This window comes from Meriones unguiculatus, chromosome 9 (assembly GCF_030254825.1).
Source record: "Meriones unguiculatus strain TT.TT164.6M chromosome 9, Bangor_MerUng_6.1, whole genome shotgun sequence".
Classification (NCBI taxonomy): Eukaryota; Metazoa; Chordata; class Mammalia; order Rodentia; family Muridae; genus Meriones; species Meriones unguiculatus.
Window position 1 is genome coordinate 86,586,272 of NC_083357.1, and position 26,347 is coordinate 86,612,618.

A 26,347-nucleotide genomic window follows, 5' to 3' on the forward strand; every position below is an offset into this window, starting at 1 on the left:
ATATATTAATAAATTAATGAAGATAAAAATGAAAATAGACTTTTCTTCTATAATATATTCTGATTATGGTTTTCTCTCCCTCAACTCTTCTCATTTCCAGAGCCTCCTTCTCCCATCTGGTTCTACTTCAATTCCATCCCTCATTAGAAGACAACAAAGAGGCTTCTAATGGATAATAATAAAAATAGAATAAATATAATATAATATAGAAAACAAACACCAATACTTCAGAATTGGACAAAATAAACAAATAGAAGGAGAAGAATCCAGTAGAAGGTAAAAGAATCAGTGACCCACTTGTTCACACACTTAGGAATTCCATATTAACACTAAACTGTAAGCCCAAATATATACACAGAAGACCTTGTGCAGATCTGTACAGGCTGCTGCTTTATTTCTGTGTGTTTAGATGCAGTATTCTCTTAATTCAGAGCCCCCCCCCTTTTTTTTCTTGGTTTACTGCTTTCCCTTTTGGGACTTAAAATTTTCTTCCCCTAATTCCATGGTGTTTCCAATGCTCACAGAGGAGGGATTTAATGGAGACATCTCATTTTGTGATGAATGCTCCAAAGTTTCTCATTCTCTAGATGTTTGGCTATAGATCTCTGTATGGTTCCATCTTCTATAGGAGAAAGCTTCTCTGATAATGGCTGAATTAGGCAGTGGTCCATAAATAAAAAATATCATTAGGAATCATTTAACCACTGCATATTTTTTGGAACATTAGTATTTGATTTTACCCTAGGTCACTGGGTTATCTAATCTTTGGTTCTTGGTCAGTGCCTGACATGGGATCCATCTCATGGAGTGGACCATAAGTCAAAGCAAATATTGGGTGGTTCAACATATGGAAATCCATCAATGTAATCCACCACATAAACAAACTGAAGGAGAAAAACCTGTATGATAAATAGAAAAGTAATGAACATATTTTACCAATTGTCTGACCTAAAATGAGACAGTCTTTGGATGTGCCCGAGAGTGGTTTTGTTGGATCTTGGGGAGCACAATTCCCATCTTCCTGAGAAACTGCCACACTCTTTTCTATAGTGGGTGCAGACATGTGCATGCCGCCAAGCAGCAGATGAATGCTCCACTTACTTCTCATAAGATGTCTTAAGTTTTATTACTCTTACCCATGCTTACATCTATAAGATAAAATTTCAAAGTGACTGTGATTTGCGTATACCAGATGTCAAAGGATGTTGAACATTTCTTTTTTTTTTTTTAGTTTTATGTTTTTATTTTTTCTTTATGAATTACACTTTATTCACTTTGTATCCCCCCTGTGGTTCCCTCCTTTCTCCCATTAATTACAGTTTATTGACTTTATATCCCTGCTTGGCACACTCCCTCATTCCATCCCAATCTCTTCCTCCTTCCCTCATCTTCTCCCATCTCCCTCTGCAAGTCCACTGGTAGGGAGGGTCCTCTTCCCCTTTCATATGACCCTAGCTTATCAGGTCTCATCAGGACTGGCTGTATTATCTTCCTCTATGGCCCTGTAAGGCTGCTCCCCAATCGGGGGTGGGGGGGTCAAGGAGCCTGCCACTGAGTTCATGTCAGAGAGTCCCTGTTCCCCTTGCTAGGGAAACCACTTGGACAATGAGCTGCCACAGGCTACATCTGAGCAGGGGATCTTGGTTATATCCATTCCTGTTCCTTGGTTGGAGTATCATTTTCAGAAAAGACCCCTGTGCCCAGATACTGTGGTTCTATTACTCTCCTTGTGGAAGTCCTATCCTCTCCATGTCTCACTATCTCCCCCTTGTTTCATATGATTCCTTACACCCTGCCCAATGTTTGGTTAAGAGTCTCAGCATCTGTTTTGATACACTGCTATGTAAGAGTCTTTCAGAGGCCCTGTTTGGTAAGGCTCCTGTCCTGTTTCCTGTTTTCTCCTTCTTCCAATGTCCATCCCATTTGTCTTTCTGAGTGAGGACTGATTATCTTATCCAGGGATCTCTGTCTTGCTTAGCGTCTTTAGGTGTACAGATTTTAGTCTGTTTTTCCTATATTATAGGTCTAGTATCCACTTATAAGTGAGTATATACAGTCTATGTCTTTCTGCTTCTGGGATACCTCACTCAGTATGATCTTTCCTAGATCCCACCATTTGCCTGCAAATTTCATAATTTCCTTGTTTTTAATTGCTGAGTATTATTCCATTGTGTAAAAGTGCCACAATTTCTGTATCCGTTGAGGGACACCTAGGCAGTTTCCAGGTTCTGGCTATTATGAATAAAGCTGCTACAAACATGTTTGAACAAATGTGGTGGTTGTGTACTTGAGCACATTTATTAGATTTTATGATTCAATTATACTTTTGTATTTTTGTTACCATATATAGATAGCCAGGATTTATTTCTACTTGTACAGATTTTATAAAAAGTAGATAGATGGACAGATACATACATAGGTGGATAGATAGATTATAGATATGTAAAAAAATATATAATTTGATACACAAATGGTTGCTTATGTCACTTGTTTATTTATTGTTTCTTCATCAGAATATTGATGAATACATCACAAATTTGATTGCAATTATATCTATACATATACTTAAGCAAAACTCTGTATTTCTTGTGTTATGTGTGAAGTATGAATATTTAGGGTAATATTAGGAAAATATTTGCACAATGATTAAAATTCTCTTTTTTATTTTATTTTCTATTATGCAAAGATTCACACACTCAAATTTGAGAATCACTAGCAAAATATATTCAATGATTTACATTACAATATTTGTTCACTTTTTTATTGACTGACTTAAGCGAAATGGACAATCTCAGATATATTTAAAAAAAAAAGAATTACAACAGCCAAATACATGTTACCTCTCAAAACACAGAACAAATCTGAGGGATGGCATAGATTGTTATTTATCTTTGATATAAAAGTGGTAGATTGTTAATAAAATACTAAGAATATATTTCTTCTGAGATTTTTGTAACTTCATCATATATCGGAAAGAATATGACTTTCAGTAGGTCATGTAAACTTGATAGAAACTTTTTACATATCTCATAAAACAATTTTCTAGCCATCAGAACTCTCAAATATGACAAAGTCATACTGTCCCCTTAATTTTATTCTATGATGAACCCAAACTTTATGTAACATTCCATTTTTATACGTTTTTTTTTCTGTATGCAAGTAAAAAAATCAACTACATAGTTTCCAAGTACATTCAGAAAGGAAAATATACTTATTTTAAAGTTCTTATCACATATGAATTAAAATTACACACAGTGTAAAACTGATAAGAACTAACTAAGCATCTTAGATACCTTAGAGAATTAACACTAAATATCTGTGTCTTATATTATTATAGCTCTGTGTGATAATTTATCCATAAAACTGCAACTTTCACCCGTCAGAAATAAATTTTTTAGAGTTACATTTGACTCTGACAGTGGAGAGAAGCGAGTTGGTAAATACCTTGAACGTATTAATCACTTGTGCTACCAAACACACATATAATAATTTGTGTCATTATAATTCACTGTGAATTGTTTGCTTTTCGATACACTGTTAGAAACCTTATAGGGCTGAATGCTGACAAAGGTGTGATGAATCATTTAGCTACATGGTTAAAAGGAACAGAAAGTGATATAAATAACCTTTTCAAATACAGCATAACCTTGAGGCTTTTTTCTCCAATAAATAAGATTTAAGTACATACTTTTACAACATAAAATTTTGATTTTTCATCCAAAATCATGGTGGATTTTTGTTTGTTTTCACCATTAAATGTACCCTGTACAGAGAGAAGAAATTATTCTCTCACAAGTAGTACCTTGTTGATGTTGAAATAATTTATAGTGAGAGAAAATGTGCCCAGGCACTATAATATTTATTAATAACTTTGAAGGTCTAAAAGTGAAAACTGTAACTTATTATTTTCATATAGAACAAAAGTGAAAATTTTTTGATGCCGAAAAACACGTAATGTTTTATTTATGTTCTTCTATTATATACCATAACTCATGGTGATAAATAATTGCAACATTGCCAGGAGCAGTACACACACAGTATTCAATTATAATTGAGAGAGGGGAAGAGATCTGAAACTGTACTAAACTGAAAGGCTATGTTTTTTGTTTTTTGTTTTTTGTTTTTTGTAACAAAGATGTGACTTATATTCATAATATTTCCTTTTGGAACACAGCAAATCGGTAACACTAAAAATAAAACCCAGTTTTACAACTGAGAAATGCTAGATTTTCCTTGGTAAAAGTTTGTTCTTTAGATAACTACAATTTCCAAAATAGAGTCATTCTACAATGCAGCCAGTCCTGATGTGTTCTGATACACTAAGATCAGAAGAAAGGAGAGGAGGACCTCCCCTATCAGTGAACTGGGGGAGGGGTATGTGTGAAGAAGGAGGAGGGTGGGACCCAGGAGGGGAGGAGGGAGGGGCTTATGGGCGATACAAACAAAGTGAATAAAGTGTAATTAATAAAAGTTTAAAAAAGGAATTGAGGCACTATAAAGACTACTGAGAACATGCTGAGAATAATTTATCATGAGCTAAATGATTCATCACACCTTTGTCAGAATAATAAACAAATAATTTATTTGTTTTTTTCTCAAAAGAACACTACCTGGGTACACACATGCATACACAGACGTGTGTGTGTGTGTGTGTGTATGTGTGTGTGTGTTCTGGGTTTGAGTCCTGGTACTATTCCCTCCTTAAAAAATGTTATGACTTTGAAAAAAGTTAAAAAGGGAGAGGAGAAGATGAAAAGATGAGGGAGAAAGGAACAAAAGAATGGTAGGGAGGGAAAAAGAAAAGAGAGCAAAAGAAGAGGAAAAATAAGTGAACATGACAGCCTCCAAGTTCTAAGTTCATACAGGCCGTCAGAACATAAAGCTTGCCTACATGAGGAGCAATATATTAGTGCAAAGCCGATTCTAGACTGAATCCCACAGTCTGTGTTCACTAACGTAAATTTCAAACCTACAATGTATATGAGTCACATTTTTTCTGCTTTCCAATAAGGATTAGGAACATTCTGAATCTTGGAAGGAGGCATTTGTGTCATGTAACCTGCTTGTAATATGATCTAATTCCCTAGGGGAAAAAAAATAAATAAAAAGCTTGTATGAAAAAAAAAAATCAGCCAAGACACCCATGGATATTTTCAAAACCAAGAAAAAAAGTTTGTTTTCCACTAAAGACAAAATCATAAAATCTAGCATTATGAAACAATGCTGTTTCATAATAATTAATAAATATTAAACCATAATGTTATGGTTTAATATTTGTTATTCCACACAAATTCTTATTGAAACATAATCTTCCATGCAGAAATTTGTAAGAAGCTCGTCCTGTATGCAATCAGAACCTGAAAGATCTACTCTCATATATAAGTGAATGCCTGACTATATTTTGAAAATAATTTATCCCCTGTTCCTTTTCCCTATGAGTTAGCAGAGATGCAATATCTAGGTGGACTCTTACAATAATTCAGCCCTCGTAGATACAATAAATTGGTTAGTATCTTGATGAAATCACTAACCAAAGAAGAGATGAACAAGTGTCTGTTCCTCATAAATATATCATCATTGTGAATGTATAACAACAGTCCAATCAATAAACAATAACAATAACAATAGAATATGATGGCTCAGCGGTTAAAGGCAAGGCTTACAACCATAAATATTTTAAAACTAAGATACAAATGGAAAGTTAATAAATGTTTAGAAATGTTTAAATAAGGAATAGAATCTAAAATTATATACTATATACCAAATGCTATAGCCAGAAAGAGAAGATATGAAAGGAAACATTAACAAGGAAATACATAATAAGAACTCAGTTCTGGAAGTCATGATTTAAATTTAACAAATTTAAAGCATTTGGATAAACTTGAGAAGGGAAGAAGAGAAAAAATTATTGAGGAAAAATTATGCCAATTAACATTTTCTGTGAAGAAAATTTTATATTTATACATTCAGGTGTATGTGAGAATAGATGGGTAAGTACCTAGGTAGCTGTAAGATTGATAAAATAAAAATATAGCTATATAGATATAGACACATAGATATATAGATAGAGACATAGATCAAAGAGGATAGATAAATAGAGATAGGTAAGTAGATAGAGACATAGAGAAACAGATATAGATAGACATAGATAGAAACATAAATGATTGAGGATAGAGATAGATAGACAGAGACATAGAGACATAGGTATGGATATAGACATAGAGACATAAAAGAATGACTTTGTACATTATGATGATATAGTGTATACATGTAAGAAACAGGAAAAGATAACTGTGCCATGCGGAGACTCAGTCTTTGTCTTTTAGTACATTATGTTTTCCCATGGTCAGAATTGTATGATAGCAAACTTACAACAGATCAACAAAGATGGGAAAGCAGGAAAATGATGGCCTAGGAAAATCCTCCATCAGGACTTCCAGGATCTCCGCTGTCCATCATTTGCTTTTGTATATTTTAAATTATGTTGTTTATAAGCTGTTTAGATTTAACACTGACTCTGCCATACATTTCATAAATATTTATAGGATAATATGCCTTTATTTTATTGTTATTTGCTTAATTCTTAGGTTGGTTTCAAAAATTAGCAATAGTAAAGAGTATTCCACTAAACAAAAATATGCATAAAATGCTGATAATGACACAAAAATAAAAACATCCCTTACCTAGTAATTTCATAGAGGCAAATTACATATTCCACTCTCCATCTATTTGCTTATATGTAGATAAGGGTTACTTCAATATTCCATGTAGGAGAAATTGAAATAACTTTATTCTTCAGCCTTCACCTCTGACATGCTAGGGTTGCATGCATGGACTACCATACACAACGTAAATTAGTATCCTTGATTTATCTATCTATCTATCTATCTATCTATCTATCTATCTGTCTGTCTGTCTGTCTGTCTGTCTATCTATCTATCTATCTATCTATCTATCTATCTATCTATTTTAGCAGTCTAAGGTAGTAAGTCCCAGGCCTCATGTATCCTTGACAATTTTTCTGTCACTGAGATGTATGTTCATTCATAAAATAACTATTTATTACATTTTGCTGTCAGATATGAAGGAAGACTAGAAATTCAACTAATATAAGGTTCTGTTTTCTCTCTGTGTTTCTCTCTTTTTCTGTTTTTGTTTGTCTCTCTATCTCTCTCTGTTCTCTCTCTGTCTCTCCACTACTCTCTCTCTCTCTGAGTGTGTGTTTGTGTTTTGTGCATACCAAAAAGAATATATTCAGCCAAAAATTATATATCATTCTTGGATATCCAATACTGTCCGCATAGTAGCTTGCATTTCCTACAACCTGAACTGCTGCATTTAGCTTTCCAGATACCTTAGTAAACACAGTAAGGCTGCATAAGAAAGCGATTGGCTCAAGACTGAGGAGAAAAATCCTTTTCATATTTTGAGCCCAGACAACCAGTGACTGGGATTCTTTAAGAAACAAAAGAGACATCCAGTTGGACCAGCACCATTTGTTGAAGGTGCTGTCTTTTTTCCATTGAATGGTTTTGGCTTTTTTTTGTCAAAAATAGAGTATTCATAAGTGTGTGGGTTTATTTCTGGGTCTTCTATTCAGTTCCATTGATCCTCCTTTCTGTTTTTATGCCAATACCATGCAGTTTTTATTACTATTGCTCTGTAGTACAGCTTGAGATGGGGATGGAGATAACTCAACATGATCTGTTGTTGTACAGGATTGTTTTGGAGATTCTGGGTTTTTTGTTTCTCCATATGAAGGTGAGAATCTTGCAGAAAAATGAAAATAGATCCATATTTATCACCCTGCACAAAACTAAAGTCCAAGTGGATCAAAGACCCTGACATAAATCCAGATACTCTAAATCTCTTAGAAGAAAAAGTGGGGAACAGCCTAGAACTCATTGGCACAGGAGACAACTTCCTGAACAGAACTCCAACAGCACAGGCTTTAAGAGCAACAATCAATAAATGGGACCTCATGAAACTGAAAAGCTTCTGTAAAGCAAAGGACACCTTCATCAAAACAAATAGACTGCCTACAGATTGGGAAAGAATCTTCACTAACCCTTTATCTGACAGAGGATTAATATCTAGTATATACAAAGAACTAAAGAAGCTGAAAAGCAGCAAACCAAGTAACCCAATTAAAAAATGAGGAACAGAGCTAAACAGAGAATTCTCTGTAGAGGAATATCAAATGGCAGAGAAACACTTAAAGAAATGCTCAACCTCATTAGCCATCAGGGAAATGTAAATCAAAACGACCCTGAGATTTCACCTCACACCCATCAGAATGGCCAAGATGAAAAACTCAAGTGACAACACATGCTGGAGAGGTTGTGGAGAAAAGGGAACCCTCCTCCACTGCTGGTGGGAATGTAAACTGGTACAACCACTTTGGAAATCTATCTGGCACTTTCTAAGACAATTAGGAATAGTGCTTCCTCAAGACCCAGCTATACCACTGCTAGGTATATACCCAAACTTTACTCAAGTACACAAAAGGGATACTTGCTCAACCATGTTTATAGCAGCTCTATTTGTAATAGCCAGAACCTGGAAACAACCCAGATGTCCATCAATGGAGGAATGGATACAGAAATTGTGGTATTTTTACACAATGGAATACTACTCAGCAATCAAAAGGGAGGAAATCATGAAATTTGCAGGCAAATAGTGGGATCTAGAAAAGATCATTCTGAGTGAAATATCCCAGAAGGAAAAAGACAAACACGGTATATACTCGCTTATATATTCCTATATAATATGATAAACATAATGAAATCTATACACCTAAAAAACATAATCAATTGAGCGGACATGGGGTAAGATGATCAATCCTCATTTAGAAAGACAGATGGGATGTGCATTGAACATATGACAGGAGTCTACTGAAGGCATCTGAAAGACTCTAACTAGCAGTGTTTTCAAAGCAGATACAAAGACTCATAACCAAACCTTTGGCACAGTGCAGGGAATCATATGAAAGAAGGGGAGTTAGTATGATGGGGAAAGGATAGGAGCTCCACAAGGACCAAATATATATGGGCACAGGGTCTTTTCAGAGAGTAACATTCAACCAAGGACCATGTATGGATATAACCTAGAACCTCTGCTTGAATGTGGCCCGTGGTAGCTCAGTAACCAATTGGTTTCCCATAGTAAGGGGAACAAGGACCATTTCTAACAGGAACTCAATGGCTGGGTCTTTGACCTCCCCACCTCCCCAAGGGAGGAGCAGTCCTGTTAGGCCACAGAGGAGGACTTTGCAGCCAGTCCTGAAGATACCTGAAGATAAAACAGGATCAGATGAATGGGGAGGAGGTCCTCCCCAATCAGTGGACTTGGAAAGGGGCAGGGTGGACATGAGGGAGGGAGGGTGGGAGTGAGAGGGAATGAGGGAGCTGGATACAGCTGGGATGCAGAGTTAATAAAATGTAACTGATAAGAAAAAATAAAAATTAAAAAAAAAGGAAAGAGAAGAGGGCTAGGAATAGCCATCTGTATAGTCAAACTGGCCTAGAGGTCTAGAATTTTTTTTATTATTAATTTATATCACAATTGTAGCACCCTCCCTCACCTCCTACAGGTCCAACCCTTCCTCCCTCTCCCTTCCTAACCCCCTTGCTAGTCCACTGAAAGGGGGCATTCTGCACTCTTGCCATCTGATCTTAACTTATAAAGTCTTATCAGGTTTGCCTGGATCCACTTCCTCTGTGGCCTGGAAAGGCTACCTAACCAGGGAGAAATGATCAAAGCACAGGCAACCAAGTTCACCACAGAGGCATCCCCTGCTCCCCTTACTCGATAACCCACAAAGAGACTGAGCTGACTATTAGCTATATCTGACAGGGGGTCTAAGTTCTCTACATGCATGGTACTTGGATGGAGGTTCATCAGTCTTTGGAAGATCCCCTGGGCTCCGTTTTTTGTTTTTTGTCTTTTTTTTCATTAGCTTTGTTAGAAAATCATAAGAAATAATTGTTTTCAAAAAGTATGTTTTAGGTGATTCTTATGCACCAATATACAACAATGGATTCTTGAAAGAATATATTGACATATTTGCATGAAAAAAGCAAAGACAAGTACACTTTTCATATTCAACTTATAACATAATGGTACAGAATTCTAAAAAATCAAGCTGACAGCACGTTAGTGTAGAGTTTGCCATATATTTTCCTAGCAAATAAAGCTTCTTTGATTTCATGTGTCGTTGGTACAAATGTCTTATCACAGAAAATGAGATAATAATGTTTTTCTGTACAATTCTTCTGAGATAATTGGTATATTCTTGCAAGTTAAGGTCAACTCATTATTCTAAAGATAAAGATTAAAAAGCAGAATTCAGAACACCAACATAAAGACAAGAATTACTTTCTTATTTGTTCAAACAGAACAAATGTTTTTACTTGTTTTATAAAGCAGCGTGTACATGAAGTGTAAGCTGGTTATTAATAGGGTAGTTTTAAGGAAAGATGCTGGTCTCAAAACAACTTGGCTATTTTGCAACGATCCATACACAAGGGGAATTTCTTCAATTCTACATGCAAATGTAAAATCAGAACAAATGAATTGTTATTATGTACAAAATGTACAAAATGTACAAAATGAATTGTTATTATAACAATGTCAAATTATTACCTATCCATGAAGTAAGCTGTTCAATATAGTCAAGTTTTGTGCTGGAGATTTGCTCACTGGATCCAGAAACTTGTTGCTAAACCTGGTAACTTGAGTATTGTCCTAGCAACAAGTACAAACAAATAAAAGAACTTCTGAAAATTGATCTCTGAGCCCTTTGTCCACATAAACAGGCACACACACACACACAGAGAGAGAGAGAGAGAGAGAGAGAGAGAGGCGTGCATGCATGTGACTCATAACAACTCATTAATATACAATAATAAAGAAATTATATGTGTATGTGTTTGTATGTGTGTATGTGTGTAGTTGTATTATCTAAATAGCAGCTTCATCTTAGACACAAGTGTATCCTTATTTGTGTTTAAATTTATTTATGTGTCTCTGTGTATGTGTCTATACAACTTATGCCACGTGTAAGCATCACCATGGGTAAGCTAGAAAATAATATCAGATTCCCTGAACTGTAGCTATAAATGTGAATGAGGCAAATGATATGGATACTGGGGAACAAAGTCAGCTCCTGTGGAAGAAGAGCAACTGCTCTTAATTACCAAGCCATCCCTCCACCCCCATCAAAAGGCTATTCCTAACAGATACAGCAACTGACCAACATCGAATCCTATAATGTGGGTCATTTTGATTTATTTCTTTTAAACTTATTAACATCTGTTCTGACATAGAGTAAAAATGAGTCACTAAACTGAATTACTAGATCAGACTCAGAAATTTTTGTTTTCTGGACACCATGTCACAAAAAATGCAAATGTTTCATGGTGTTTAATAACTTTCTATGTATATCTATATCTTTAACATACTCTTCCTTTATGAAGTAACTGATAAGAGAAAATATATGCAAAGACGTATATATATATATATACATATATAATTGAACACATATATGTGCATGCACAATTCAAGTTTAAAAAACAAGTTTTATAGTTAATAAATTTAATATATAATGAAAGCATTTCAAGTTTTCATTATTTTCACATTCTGAATAATGATGTGATAAGGTTACTCATTTTAATTTTTAATTGAAAAATAAGGGTTTTTTTCATACAATATATTCTTACCATGTTTTTTCTCTCTTTCCTTCAGCCAGATCATGCCCACTTCTCCACCCTTCCAAAACCACCACTTTTTTTCTCTTTCTTAAGAAAACAAACCTTCAACAGAGTACAGGAAATCATATGAAAGATGGGGGAGATAGAGAGACAGCTCCTGGAGAGGACAGGAGCTCCACAAGGACCAAATATATCCAGGCACAGAGGTCTCCTATGAGACTGTTTCTCCAATCAAGGACCATGTATGGATATAACCTAGATCCCCTGCTCAGATGTAGCCCATGGTAGCTCATTATCCAAGTGTGTACCCTAGTAAGGGGAACAGGGACTATTTCTGACATGAACTCAATGGCTGGCTCTTTGACTCTCCCACCCACACCCCAAGGCAGGAACAGCCTTGCAAAGCCACAGAGGACGACAGTGCAACCAGTCATGAAGATATGATAAGCTAGGGTCAAATGGAAGGAGCGGAAGACCTCCCCTATCAGTGAACTTGGAGAGGGCCTTGGGAGGAGATAAGGGAGTGAGGGTGGGACTGAGAGAGAATGAGGGAGGGGACTATGGTTGGAATACAAAATAAATAACCTGTGATTAATATAAAAAATAAAAATTATAAAAATAAATAAGATAAAATGAAAACAAACAAGCAAATAAGTAAGACAAACAAAAATAAAGTGAGAACAAATAGAAACAGACAAAAACAATGAAAGAACACGTGAAATACATGTGCATACACACACACACACACATACACACCCCACACAAACACACACCCGTGTGTGCAATGTTACAAAAATGAAAATTAAATATACTATCAAAATACCAGTAAGGTTAAAAAAAATGACCATATAAGTCAGGGGTCTCTATGAAAACAAGACTCAGAATGAATCTATAAATAAACAGGGTTTATTAGAGCAACTTACAGATTGTGGTTTCAGTTTTTCAACAAAAGCTGTCTCCCAATGGAATTCAGTAGTGACCCCTCATGAAAACAGAGCTGACAATCGGCTACATATATGTAGACAACCTATGTCCAGTCCATGCATCATCCTTGGTTGCTGCTTCTGACTCATTAGGACCGATTGGGCCCAGGTGAGTTGACTCAGTTGGGCTTCTTGCACAGTGCTTGTTACCTCTAGGTCCATTTATCCTTCACCCCTCTCTAGACTCCCTATGCTTCTCCAGTGTTAGCTCTAAGTCTCAGTAACTTTTGCAAATCACTTTCGGGTTGGAACATCTCAGAAGACAACTCTGATAGGCTCCTGTCTGCAGGCACATTAGAGTATCCTTAATAGAGATAGGGGTTGCCTTTCTGCCGTGGAGTGGGTCCTGGGCTTGGGCCTTGCACTAGTTGGGAACCGGGATCATCTCTTACATGGACCATGTTGCCAGTGTTCTTATAAATACCCCCTGAAGTGATTCCCAGGCCACAAGGGAAGAAGATGAGCTCAGTCCTCATGAGACTAGATGGCATAGGGGAGAGGGGTTGGGAAGGAGGGTAAGACATCGAGGAAAGAAGGGAAGGGCTTACTACCAAGATGTAAATTGACTTTCTCTGTGGCCTCATAAGGCTGCCCCCCCTCAGGGGGAGATAATCAAAGAGCCATCCACTGAGTTCATGTCAGAAACTATACCTGTTCCCCTTACTAGGGTATTCACTTGGATAATGAGCTGCCATGGGCTACATTCAGGGGTTCTAGATAACCTCCATGCATAGTCCTTAGTTGGAGTATCAGTCTTAGATAAGAACCCTGGACCCAGATTCTTTGATTCTATTGCTTTCCTTGTGGAGCTCCTGTCCTCTCCAGGTATTTCTATCTCACCCTTCTTTCCTAAGATTCCTTGTACTCTCAAAGTTTGGCTATGAACCTCAGCAGAGGAAGACAATGCAGCCAGTCCTGATGAGACCTGATAGGCTAGGGTCAGAGGGAAGCAGAGGAGTACCTCCCCTATTAGTGGGCTTGGGGAGGGACATGGGAGCAGATAAGGGAGGGAGGAAGGAATTAGGAGGGAATGAGGGAGGGAGCTACAGCTGGGATACAAAGTGAATAAACTGTAATTAATATTAAAAAATAAAAATTAATAAAAATATCTAAATTGAATAAACTAATTAATAAAATAAAAATCTTGGGGGGATCAATCCACGATGCTTCATGTCTTTGCTAATCTTCACTATATTCTGAAATCTATTTTTTTTTTGCTCTGCTTTTTTTCCATCATCATTATTATTAGTAGTAGGAGTATCAAATTATTCACTTTGTATCCCAGTTGTAACCCCTCCCTCATCCCCTCTCTCTTTCCACACACTCTCTCTCTTCCTTAATTATCCCTTTCCCCTAGTCCACTGGTAAGGGAAGTTCTCCTCCCCTACTGTTTGATCCTATCCTATCAGGTCCAATCTGGGTTGCATGGATCTTCTTCCTTGGTGGGCTGGCTAGGTAGACCCAACAGGTAGAAGTGATCAAGGAGCAGGAAACCTAGTTCATGTCACATTCAAGGATAAAGTCTCTTCTCCTCTTACTGGGGAACCCACATGATTACTGAGCTGTCTATGCGAAACGTATGAGCAGGGGTCTAAGTCTTCTTCTCCATGCAGTCTTTTGTTGATGAATCAGTCTCTGCAACACCCCATGGCCCCTGTTTTTTTTTTTTTTTTTCACTTTGTTGTTCTCCTTCATGGCTCCTGTCCCCTCTGGAAACTTTTATATCTATCCTCCTTTCTCCATAGACATCCTGTGTTGTGTCGTTGTGTCCAAAGTTTGACACATCTTTACATCTGCTTCGATGGAGTTTTTTAGAGGACATCTGTGGTAGGCTCCTCTCCTGTTTCCTCTCTTCTATTGCTTCCAGTGTCTATTCTGTTTTCCCTTCTGCATGAGAATTAAGCATCTTCCCTAGGATCCTCCTTGTCATTATCTTCTTTAGGTCCGTAGTAGTTTATCCTTTCTTATATGGCTAATCTCCACTTGTAAGTGAGTATATACCATATTTGTCTTTCTGCTTCAGGATTACCTCACTCAGGATGATCTTTTCTAGCTCCAACCATTGGCCTGCAAAGTTCATGATTTCCTTGTTTGTAATTGCTGAGTAGTGTTCCATTGTATAAATGCACCACAATTTCTGTATCCATTATTCAGATGAGGGAGATCTAGGTTGCTTCCAGACTTGGCTATTACTAATGAAGTTGCTATGAACATATCAAATGTTCTTGAGCAAATGTCCTTGTTGTATGGTTGATCATATTTCAGAATATGCCCAGGAGTTATATAGCTGGACCTTGAGGTAGCACTATTCTGAGAGAATACTGAGAGTTTTCTGAGAGAGTGCCAAATTGATTTCCAAAGTGGTTGTACAAGTTTACATTCTCCACAGCAATGGAGGAGTTTTTCCCTTTCTGCACATCCTTTCCAGCATGTATTGCCACTTGAGTTTTTTTATCTTAAACATTCTGATGGGATTGAGATGAAATCTCAGAGTTGTTTTGACTTGCTATTCCCTGATAACTAAATTGAACATTTTTTAAAAAATTATTAATATTTATTGCAATTTATTCACTTTATATTCCTGCTGTAGCCTCCTCCCTCTTCTCATCCTGATCCCACCCTCCCTCCTCTTTTCCTCTGTGCCCCTCTCCTAGTCCACTGATTACAAAGGCCCTCTTCTCCTTCTATCTGACCCTAGCCTATCAGGTCTCCTCTGAGCTGCCTTTAACTTCTTTCTCACCAGGGAGAGGTGAGTAAAGAGCCAACAAGTGATTCCATGCCAGAGACAGCCCCCGTTCCTCTTACTCTGAAACCACATGGACACTGAGCTGCCCATGGACTACATCTGAGCAGTAGTTCTAGGAACTCTCCATGCTTGGTCCTTGGTTAATTCATCAGTCTCTGCAGGGGCCCCTAAGCCTAGATTTTTTTTGCTCTGTTGGTCTCAATGTGGAGCTCCTGTCCACTCCAAGGCTTTTTATCTTCTGTTTCTTCCATATAATTTCCTGCACTTTGTACAAATTTTGGCTGTGAGTCTCAGCATCTGCTTCTACACCATGCTGGATAGCATCTTTTAGAGGTATCCTGTAGGAAGGTCCTGTTCTTGTCTTCTCCTACTTCTTATGTCTATTCTGTTTGCCCTTCTGAATGAGGATTAAGCCTCTTCCCTAGGGCCTTCCTTCTTGTTTAGCTTCTTTGGGACTATAGATTTTAGTAAGCTTATCCTATGGTATAAGGCTAATACCCACTTATGAGTGCATATATACCATTTGTGTCTTTCTGTTTCTGGGTTACCTCACTCAGGATGATTTTTTCTAGTTCCATCTATTTGTCTTCAAATTTCATGATTTCTTTGTTTTTAATTGCCGAGTAGTAGTCCATTCTGTAAATGTAGCACTATTTCAGTATCCATTCTTTGGTTAAGGGACATCTTGGTTGTTTCCAGATTCTGGCTATTATGAATAAAGCTGCTTTGAACATAGTTTAACGAATGTCCTTGTTGTATAGTTGAGCATCATTCAGATATATGTCAGGAGTGTTACAGCTAGATCTTGAGGTGGCACTAGTCCTGATTTTCTGAGAAAGGGCCAGATTGATTTCCAAAGTGGTTATCCAAGTTTACCTTCCCATCAGCAATGGAGGAGGGTTCCCTTTTCTTCACAACCTCTGCATCATGTGTTATTCCTTGAATATTTGATTTTAGACATTCTGATGGGTATAAGGTTTAATCTCAGTGTCACTTTGATTTGCATTTCCAGGATAATTAAGGATGCTGAGCGTTTCTTTATGTGTTTCTCTGCCATTCTATATTCCTCTGTTGAGAATTCTCAGTTTAGCTCTGTATTCCATTTTATTTGTTTTGTTGATGATTACTTTCTTGAGTTCTTCATACATTCTGTATATTAGCCTCTGTCAGAGGTAGGATTGGTGAAGAATCTGTCTCAATCTGTGTGGTACTATTTTGTTCTGTTGACATTATCCTTTGCTTTATAGAAGCTTTTTCATTTCAGGACATCCCACTTATTGATGATCATTGAGGATGAGCTCTTGGTTGTCTTTCTAGGAAGTTTTTATCCTCTGCCAATGAAGTCAAGGCTCTTCTCCACTTTTTCTTGCAAAAGGTTTAGTATGTTGAACTATTTGATTCACGTGGACTTTATTTTTGTGAAGCATGATAAGTATAAATTTTTTTTTGCATTTTTCCACATGTGGACATCCAGTTATACCAGTGCCATTTGTTGAAGACGTTGTCTTTTTTCCATTGTATGAAATTGCCTTCTTTGTCAAAATTCAAGTTGCCCTAATTGTGTGGGATTATTATTTCTGTGCCTTCAGTTCAATTCCATCAATTCTCCAGTCTGTATCCTCTAAATCCCTCCATGTCCATACCATGCTGGTTTTGTTTTTGTTTTGTTGGGTTTTTTGTTTGTTTTTTTTTTGTTTTGTTTTATTTTAACTGTTGTTCTATAGTACAAGTTGAAATAAGAGATGGAAACACCTCTAGAATTTTTATTATTGTACAGGATGGTTTTAGCTATTTTGGGTTTTGTTTTGTTTTGTTCTTTTCATATGAAGTTGAGAATTGTTCTTTCAAGGTCTGTATAGAAATAATTGTGTTGGTATTTTGATAGGAACTGCACTGAATCTATAGATTGCTTTTGGTAGAATAGCCAGTTTTACTATGTTAATCCTACTGATGCATAAGCATGAGAGATCTTTCCATGCCTGCTCCTTGATCACTTCTCCCTGGTAGAGCAACCCAGTCAGCACACGGAGGCAGAGGATCCAGGTAGTCTTGATTGGACCTGTTATTCTAAGGTCATACAGTAGGAGAGGAGGACTTTTCCTATCAGTGAACTAGGGAAGAGAGATAGGGAGGAAGAGTGTGGGATGATGGGATCAGGAGGAGATGAGGTAGGGGGCTACAACTGGGATACAAAATGTATAAATTGCAAATAATAAAAATAATGATGATGTATCAGTGGACTCGGAAAGGGGCAGGGTGGAGATGAGGGAGGGAGGGTGGGATTGGGAGGGAATGAGGGAGCAGGATACAGCTGGGATACAGAGTTAATAAAATGTAACTGATAAGAAAAAAAATAAAATTAAAAAAAAAACAAGTATGGACAAGAAAAAGAAAAAAAATAATGACGATGAAAAAAGAATGTAAAGCTACTGTCATATACATCCACAGTAAAGAGAAGAAAGTAATTGCTGCATCATACAAGTACTAAAACTGAAAATTCTATGTCCAGGGGATGGTAGCACCTAGTAAGTGGGTCTTTCATCTCAACTATGGTAATCAAGATACTCTACAGATAAATTAATTTACAGAATCATTCATTGAGATTTAATTCTAAATTTTAGATGATGTCAGATTGACAGTTAAAACTTACCGTGCTTGTGTCATTCATTAAACTGGAAAAAATGTTGCCTGTCTCTATTTCAACTATGAATTCTTCCTTATTCTGATTTCAAATACACATATTTTATATAGCAATACCAGATTATGTTATTATTTCAGTCATAGTAGTTTTTATAATGTATGGTTTCATTGATCTTGCTAAATATTTTATACAGTTATTACCATTTATTTTTTGATAATTTATTTAAATTTTGAAATATAATATTTACTTATTTACTGTAAATTTTACTTCATTTCCAAACAGGAATATATATTGTATACTCTTTGAAGGATAGTCTCAAGGCTGATGTTAAAATTTAACTATAGCATCTTTACCATAGCAAGAGAAGTCTTAATTTAATTTCCTTACACTTAATATTCTGTTTTCCTTCATTATTTATAAAATGAAAATACAGACATTACTCTAGATATACTGAAATTTCATTTTGTGAATTCTTCATTCTATAATTTTTAAAATAAATGTAGCTTAATTATAATATAACTAATATTTTAACCAGGTATTTTTAAATCTAATATAACTTACATGGTTTTATGAAAATTATAGCATAAACAAAATCAAATATCAGTAGAAATATAATAATGAGTGGTACAACTTTAAACATATGTTTACTTATAATAATAAATATTATTTTATAAAACAAAGTATGAAATATAATATTAGAATATATTAAGCATATTTCTTTGGAGTGTTTATTTTAAGAATGATACAGTTATATCAACTAATAAAGCCAGGCTTACAGTAATATTATGTTAACAAAGATGTAATCTTATTATATAACTTGAATCTTATCAAATATGAATGACGAAAGCAATATTTTGTAAATTATTTGTAAAATTGTAATCAATCTGTGTATTTTTATCTATGAAATATTTTAGAGCATTCTAAAAACTATTGAGTGTGTGCATGATTATAGTCAATGACAATACTATATATGATTATTATCTTCAATGAAATTCTGAACTAATAACATTTAAAATGAGAAAAGGTCATTTTAGTGATTTTTTTCTGATAAAATCTGTGCAAGACACAAAAATCTCTCTGCATTAATCATAATAGAAAGTATTAGAGAGTATGCTTTATTTCTAATTAAAGTAACAATAAATGGCAATGCTCTAAGTGCATCTTTTTACTGAGCAGAAGTTGTCCATTAATGTCTCTTGTGACACTGATGATAAATCTATTGGAACAGCCTCATCTGTTCCAGTGGAAAATTTTTCTCAATGTATATTCCAAATAGATTATCTTCCTAATTTAAAGCATATAGTGATGTAATTATCAGTTCACTGGAGAAGAAAGTATAATTTGACACTGATGAAGAGAAATATGTCCTCTGGCCCGTGGATTTGAACATTTTACTTCAATTTTGTATTAATGTGAATTATATATATGTGTCTATATATAATACTTGTGTGTGTGTTTGTGTGTGTGATTTACTGATCTTGATGTTTCCTCAATGCTATATAGCTCTTTTAGTACCAGAAGGTTTTATGTTAACCTTATGGAGAAAAATGTCATCAACAATCCTTCCCAGTTTTGAACACTGCCATCTAAGATAACTGCCCTGCAGTGTACATTCTTTTTTAACTTTTATTAGTTACACTTTATTCACTTTGTATCCTCCATAAACCCTTCTCTCCTCCCCTCTTAATCCCACCTTCCCTCCCCCTTCTACATTCATGCCCTTCCCCAAGTACATACATAGGGGAGGTCCCCCTTGCCTTCCTTCTGATCTTAGTCTTTCAAATCTCATCAGGAGTCATCTTCTGTGGCCTGGTAAGGCTGCCCTCCCTCAGGGCGAGGTGATCAAAGAGCAGGCCAATCAGATTATGTCAGAAGCAGTACTATGGAACCCACTTGGACACTGAACTGCCATGGGCTACATCTGTGCGGAGGTTCTAGGTTATCTCCATGCCTGATACTTGGTTGGAGTATGAGTCTCTGGGAAGAGCCCTGTATTCAAATTTTCTGGTTATTTTGTTCTTCTTGTGGAGTTCCTGTACTCTCCAGATCTTACTATTTCCCAATTCTTTCATAAGATTCCCTGCACTTTGCCCAACAGTTGGCCATAAGTCTCAGCATCTGCATTGATAATCTGAAGGGCAGAGCCTTTCAGAAGCCCTCTGTGGTAGGTTCCTAGGTTGTTTCCTGTTTTCTTCTTCTTCTGATGGCCATCCTCTTTGCCTTTTGGGATGAGGATTGAGCATTTTAGTCAGAGTCCTCCCACTTGATTAGTTTCTTTAGATGTACAGATTTTAGTAAGTTTATCCTATGTTATAGGTCTATATGAGTGAGTATATACTGTGTGTGTCTTTCTGTTTCTGGAACAGTTCACTCAGGATAATCCTTTCCAGTTCCCACCATTTACCTGAAAATTTCATGATTTCCTGTTTTTTACTGCTGAATAATATTCCATTGTGTAGATGTACCACAATTTCTGTATCCATTTCTCAGTTGAGGAGCATCTGGGATGTTTCCAGCTTCTGGCTATTACAAATAAAGCTGCTACAAACATGGTTGAGCAAATGTTCACACTGCATACTTGAGTTTCTTTCGGGTATATGCCTAGGAGTAGTATGGCTAGATCTTGAGGAAACCATATTCCTAGTTATTCATAGTTGTCTGAGAATGTGCCAGATTGATTTCCAGAGTGGTTGTACAAGTTTACATTCCCACCAGCAGTGGAGGAGGGGAGGGTTCCCTTTTCTCCACAACCTCTCCAGCATGTGTTGTCACTTGAGTTTTTCATCTTGGCCATTCTGATGGGTGTATGGTGAAATCTCAGGATCCTTTTGATTTGCATTTCCCTGGTAGCTAATGAGGTTGAGCATTTCTTTAAGTGTTTCTCTGCCAATAGATATTCCTCTATCAAGAATTCTCTATTTACCTCTCTTCCCCATTTTTTAGACCAGGTAAATCTATTAAATAGTCCCATATCCCCTAAGGAAATAGAAGCTGTCATCGAAAGTCTCCCATCCAAAAAAAGCCCATGACCAGATGGTTTCAGCGCAGAATTCTACCTTCAAAGAACTAACCCCAGTTCTCTACAAACTATTCAATAAAATAGAAACAGAAGGAACACTACCAAACTCATTCTATGAAACCACAGTCACCTTGGTACCTAAACCTCACAAAGATCCAACGAAGAGAATTTCAGGCAAAGCTCCCTTATGAACATTGATGGAAAAATACTCAACAAAATACTTGTAAACTGAATCCAAGAACATGTCAAAGATATTATCCACTATGACCAAGTAGGCTTCATCCCAGGTATGCAGGGATTTCAATATACGGAAATCCATCAATGGGATCCACCATATTAACAAACTGAAAGAAAAAAACCACATGATAATCTCCCTAGATGCTGAAAAATCATTTGACAAAATCCAACATCCATTCATATTTAAAGTATCAGAGAGATCAGGGATACAAGGCACATACCTAAACATAATAACGACAATATACAGCAAGCCTACAGCCACCATCAAACTAAATGGATTGAAAGTTAAAGCAATCCCACTGAAATCAGGGACAGGGCAAGGCTGCCCATTCTCTCCATATCTATTCAATATATTTCTGGAAGTCCTTGCTAGAGCAATAAGACAGTTGAAGTAGATCAAGGTGATCCAAATTGGAAAGGAAGAAGTCAAATTATTAGTATGTACAGATGATAGGATGGTATGCCTGAGTGACACCAAAAATTCTACCAGGGAACTCCTACAGCTGATAAACACCTTCAGCAAAGTGGCTGGATACAAAATTAACTCAAAAAAAAATTAGTAGCCCCCCTGTATACAAAAGGCAAAAGAGCTGAGAAAGAAATTAGGGAAACAACAACCATCACAATATCCACAAATGACATAAAGGACCTTGGTGTAATCCTAACCAAGCAACTCAAAGACCTGTATGAAAAAAATTTCAAGTCTCTGAAGAAAAAATTAAAAGAAGATATCAGCAAATGGAAAGATCTTCTATGCTCATGGCTTGGCAGGATTAACATAGTAAAAATTACCATCTTAACAAAAGCAAACTACAGTTTCAATGCAATTCCCATCAAATTACCAACACAATTCTTTACAGACCTGGAAAGAAAAATTCTCAACTTCATATGGAAAAACAAGAAACCAGAATTGCTAAAACAATCCTCTACAATAAAAGATCTTCTGGAGGTATCTCCATCCCTGATCTCAAGCTGTACTATAGAGCAACAATACTAAAAACTGCATGGTAGTGGCATAGAAACAGAATGGTGGCTCAATGGAACTGAACAGAAGACCCTGAAATAAACCCACACACTTATGGACACCTGATCTTTGACAAAGATGCCAAAACCATACAATGGAAAAAAGACAGCATCTTCAACAAATGGTGCTGGTCTAACTGGATGTCTATATTTAGAAAAATGCAAATAGATCCATAGTTATCACCCTGCACAAATCTAAAGTCCAAGTGGATCAAAGACCTCAACATAAAACCAGACACATTAAATCAGTTAGAAGAAAACCTGGAGAAGACCCTAGAACTCATTTGTACAGGAGACAATTTCCTGAACAGAACACCAACAGCACTGGATCTAAGAGCAACAATCAATAAATGGGACCTCATGAACCTAAAAAGCTTCTGTAAAGCAAAGGACACTGTTATCAAAACAGTGTAAAAAGGACTGCCTACAGATTGGGAAAGAATCTTCACCAACCCTTTATCTGACAGAGGACTAATATCTAGTATATATAAAGAACTAAAAAAGCTGAAAAGCAACAAACCAAGTAATCCAATTAAAAAATGCAGTGTACATTTGTGCGTTAGTAGCATGCATATTATTGGGGGAATCAATTTTTTTCTCATTGAATTTATACTCAAGTCTGTAGGAGGTAACCCATGTCTACTACTGTAAAGTTAGTCAAAAACTTCTGGATGGGTAGTTTTAGCCCTAGTAAAGACTTTACTATTATTTTTTTGAGTAGATTTCTCACGCTGCTTTCTACATGCTGGTCTTTATTTCCCTACACTAGTGAAACTCTCAGAATTATTAGAAAATATTTTTTTGCAATGTAGAATATTTATTATAGAAATAACCTCTCTACGTACAAAAAATAAGTGTCTGTACATAGTTCAGCCATATATGGGAGATCTATGCCACACCTTTACTCTCATGGCTGAGGGAATGTCTAAGAAGAGGAAATAAAAATTATTTTAAGACACAAGTTTGGGAGTATTATTGCAAAATAATATCTTCTGGACAAAACAGGATGTTTCTCATGGTCTATTGGGTGGCTCATGGAGCGTGTGCATACAGGCAGAAATAACTGCACTTGGTAGGCTATAAGAAAATAAAATTACCAAAAATAAAACAAGAAGACAAGGTAATAAATTTGGGACAGGGAGTTACTGAGGATTCCAGGAAGAGTTGAAAAGGGAGCAAAGTGAGAAGATATCATTTAAATTCATTGAATAGAGGTTCTAGGTTATATCCGGACTATTTCTAACAGGAACTCAATGACTGGCTCTTTGGTCTCCCCATCCCCGAAGGGAGGAGCAGTCCTGTTAGGCCACAGAGGAGGGCTTTGCAGCCAGTCCTGAAGATACCTGATAAAACAGGATCAGATGAATGGGGAGGAGGTCCCCCCTATCAGTGGACTTGGAAAGGGGCATGGTGGAGATGAGGGAGGGAGGGAGGGACTGGGAGGGAATGAGGGATCAGGACACGGCTGGGATACAGAGTTAATAAAATGTAACTGATAAAAAAAATAAAAAATAAAAAAAATTCATTGAATATTGGTATGGGATTTTGAAATAATAAATAACATATGAGTAGAAAATTGTTTAATAAAACAGAATATATCTGTACTCTGTCACTCATCCTTGCTTTTCTACACTTTGTTGCAGAGCTCAAGGTATGACAGGTAATGGGCCTTTTTCTTTTGTTTCTTTCATTTATTTATTTTGCCTGTGTATGTACATGTGTAGATGCATGTACCTTAGCACATGAGGGGAGGTCAGAGAGTTCTTAGGAGTCAGTTCTTGCTTTCTACCAGGTGGGCTCCAGGGTGAGAATTCAGAGCCAACTTTCCAGGCTGAGGTGTGTAATTCTCTTAGTTTGCATACTTCCACTGGCCAGCCCTGACCTTTCCTGCCAGCATTCGGCCTTATGAACCAGAATGTAACACCCTTTCATCATGGCCCCTTAAGATGCTTTTGAACCTCCACCTGGTCCCTGCAGCCACACACGACCCATTCTCCATGAAGCTTAAGGAGATAAGACAGATGTAAGGCCTCTTGATCATAACCTGAGTGTGGTAATCTTCTACCTCATGTCCCCCAGAGGCCCAGGCCCTTCAAAAGCCCCTCCAACCCAAGGCTCTGCACCCCCAGTGTCATACACCAGGGTGCTAGAAGTGCTAGTGGTAAGGCCCTTGCTCATTGGCCCTGTTTTCCCACCCCATCCTTATAGACCTGATAGGCTAGAGTCAGACAGTAGGGAAGGAGGTCTTTTTTTATCAGTGAGCTAGGGGAGAAGGATAGAGGAGGAAGAAGGAAGGAGGATGGGACATGGAGGAAATGAGGGAGTCAGCTACAAGCAGGATACAAAGTAAATAAATTGTATAAACTGAAAATAATTTTAAAAAGATTTAAAATAAAAGAAAATATAATTTCCTCAATCCTAGAATTTCTATTTCAGTGCTTTGGTAGAACTGTATTCTGTAGATGATTTTTAATATGTTGTTAAAGTTTAATATGAGTGTGAAGAATATGGTTACATTCAAGACTAAATTGCCATTGAAAAATGAAACTATTATACTTTATAAGTTTACAGCATGAAATTGTAATTAGAAAAAAGTTAACTGATGTTTTATATGATGAGTTATTACATTGCATTAAATATTCATATATTGAAGAGAAATAAAACGGAAATGACAATGTATGTGTTTGAATTGTCTTGAAGACCAATGCTATCTTCTTTCAGAAATACCAAAAGCAACACTGGATGTCATTATAATTCTTAATTAACATTTAAAATTACCCTGCATGAATTTGTTATGAATACCTAAAGTTTCTTTATAATTGTAGTACAAATGGTCCTGGGAGGATATAAAAGAAAGATGTCTAAAGTAATTAGTGAGTGGGAAAATATTCATTTACAAATATCATTGTGTATGTTACAATCAATCATATAATTAAAACACCCACTTGTTAATTACTACATATTCCATAATGATATAGAAACAAATAAAAATAAAAAATAGTTTGCTGAGGTCTACCATCTCCTTAATAATAACAATAAATCTCTACCTTAGCATACTAGTCGTCCCTGCACATGTGACCAAAATACTTGAGAGGAGGGCTTAAATATATATATATATATATGTAAATATAAAAGAAATTTTTCTTCACAATTTATTCGTTATATATCCAGATTGAAGCCCCATCCCTCAAGTCCCTCCAGCTCAACCCTCCCTCCCTCCTCCCCTCATCTACTTCCCCTATTTCACTGAAAGGGGAAGTTCTCAATTATTGCCATCTGCCTGTAGCTTGTTAAATCTCAATAGGACTGCCTGGATCCTCTTCCTGGAAGGCCTGGCAAGGTAGCATCGTCAGGGGCGAGTGATTAAAGAGCAGTCAACTGAGATAATGATAGAGGCAACCCTTGCTCCCTTCACTCAGAGATCCACATGGAGACTGAGCTGCTAAATGGCCACTTCTGAGCAGAGGGAGGTTCTCTCCATGAATGGTCTTCCATTGGTGTATCAGGACCATTGGAGGACACCTCTGCAGGACACCCTGGGCTCAGATATTTTAGTTTTGTTGGTTCTCTTGTAGGGCTCCTGTCTCCTCCATGTCCCTCTGTTCTCACAGCTCTCTTCCCCAATAACACTCCCTCTGCTCTGCCCATTGATTGGCCATGAATCACCCAAGAAGGGGTCGAAGCAGATGCCAAGACTTATTACCTATATATATATATATAGGTAATATATATATATATATTAAATATATATTAAATATATATATATATTTAACCTATGTTTGTAAAGATTTCAGACATGGTGCTTATAAAATAAGCACAAACATTCTCAGAACACAAATTTATCATGAGGCAGTCTAAATTTGTGGCAGGAAGTCTAAGTGCAGTTGTGATCAATAATCTGCCTCTGTTCAATGCAAAGTAAATGTTGGTTTACAGCAAACATTACCTAAGGAAGATCTAGATATAGGATTGCCCAGTTGGGTTTCT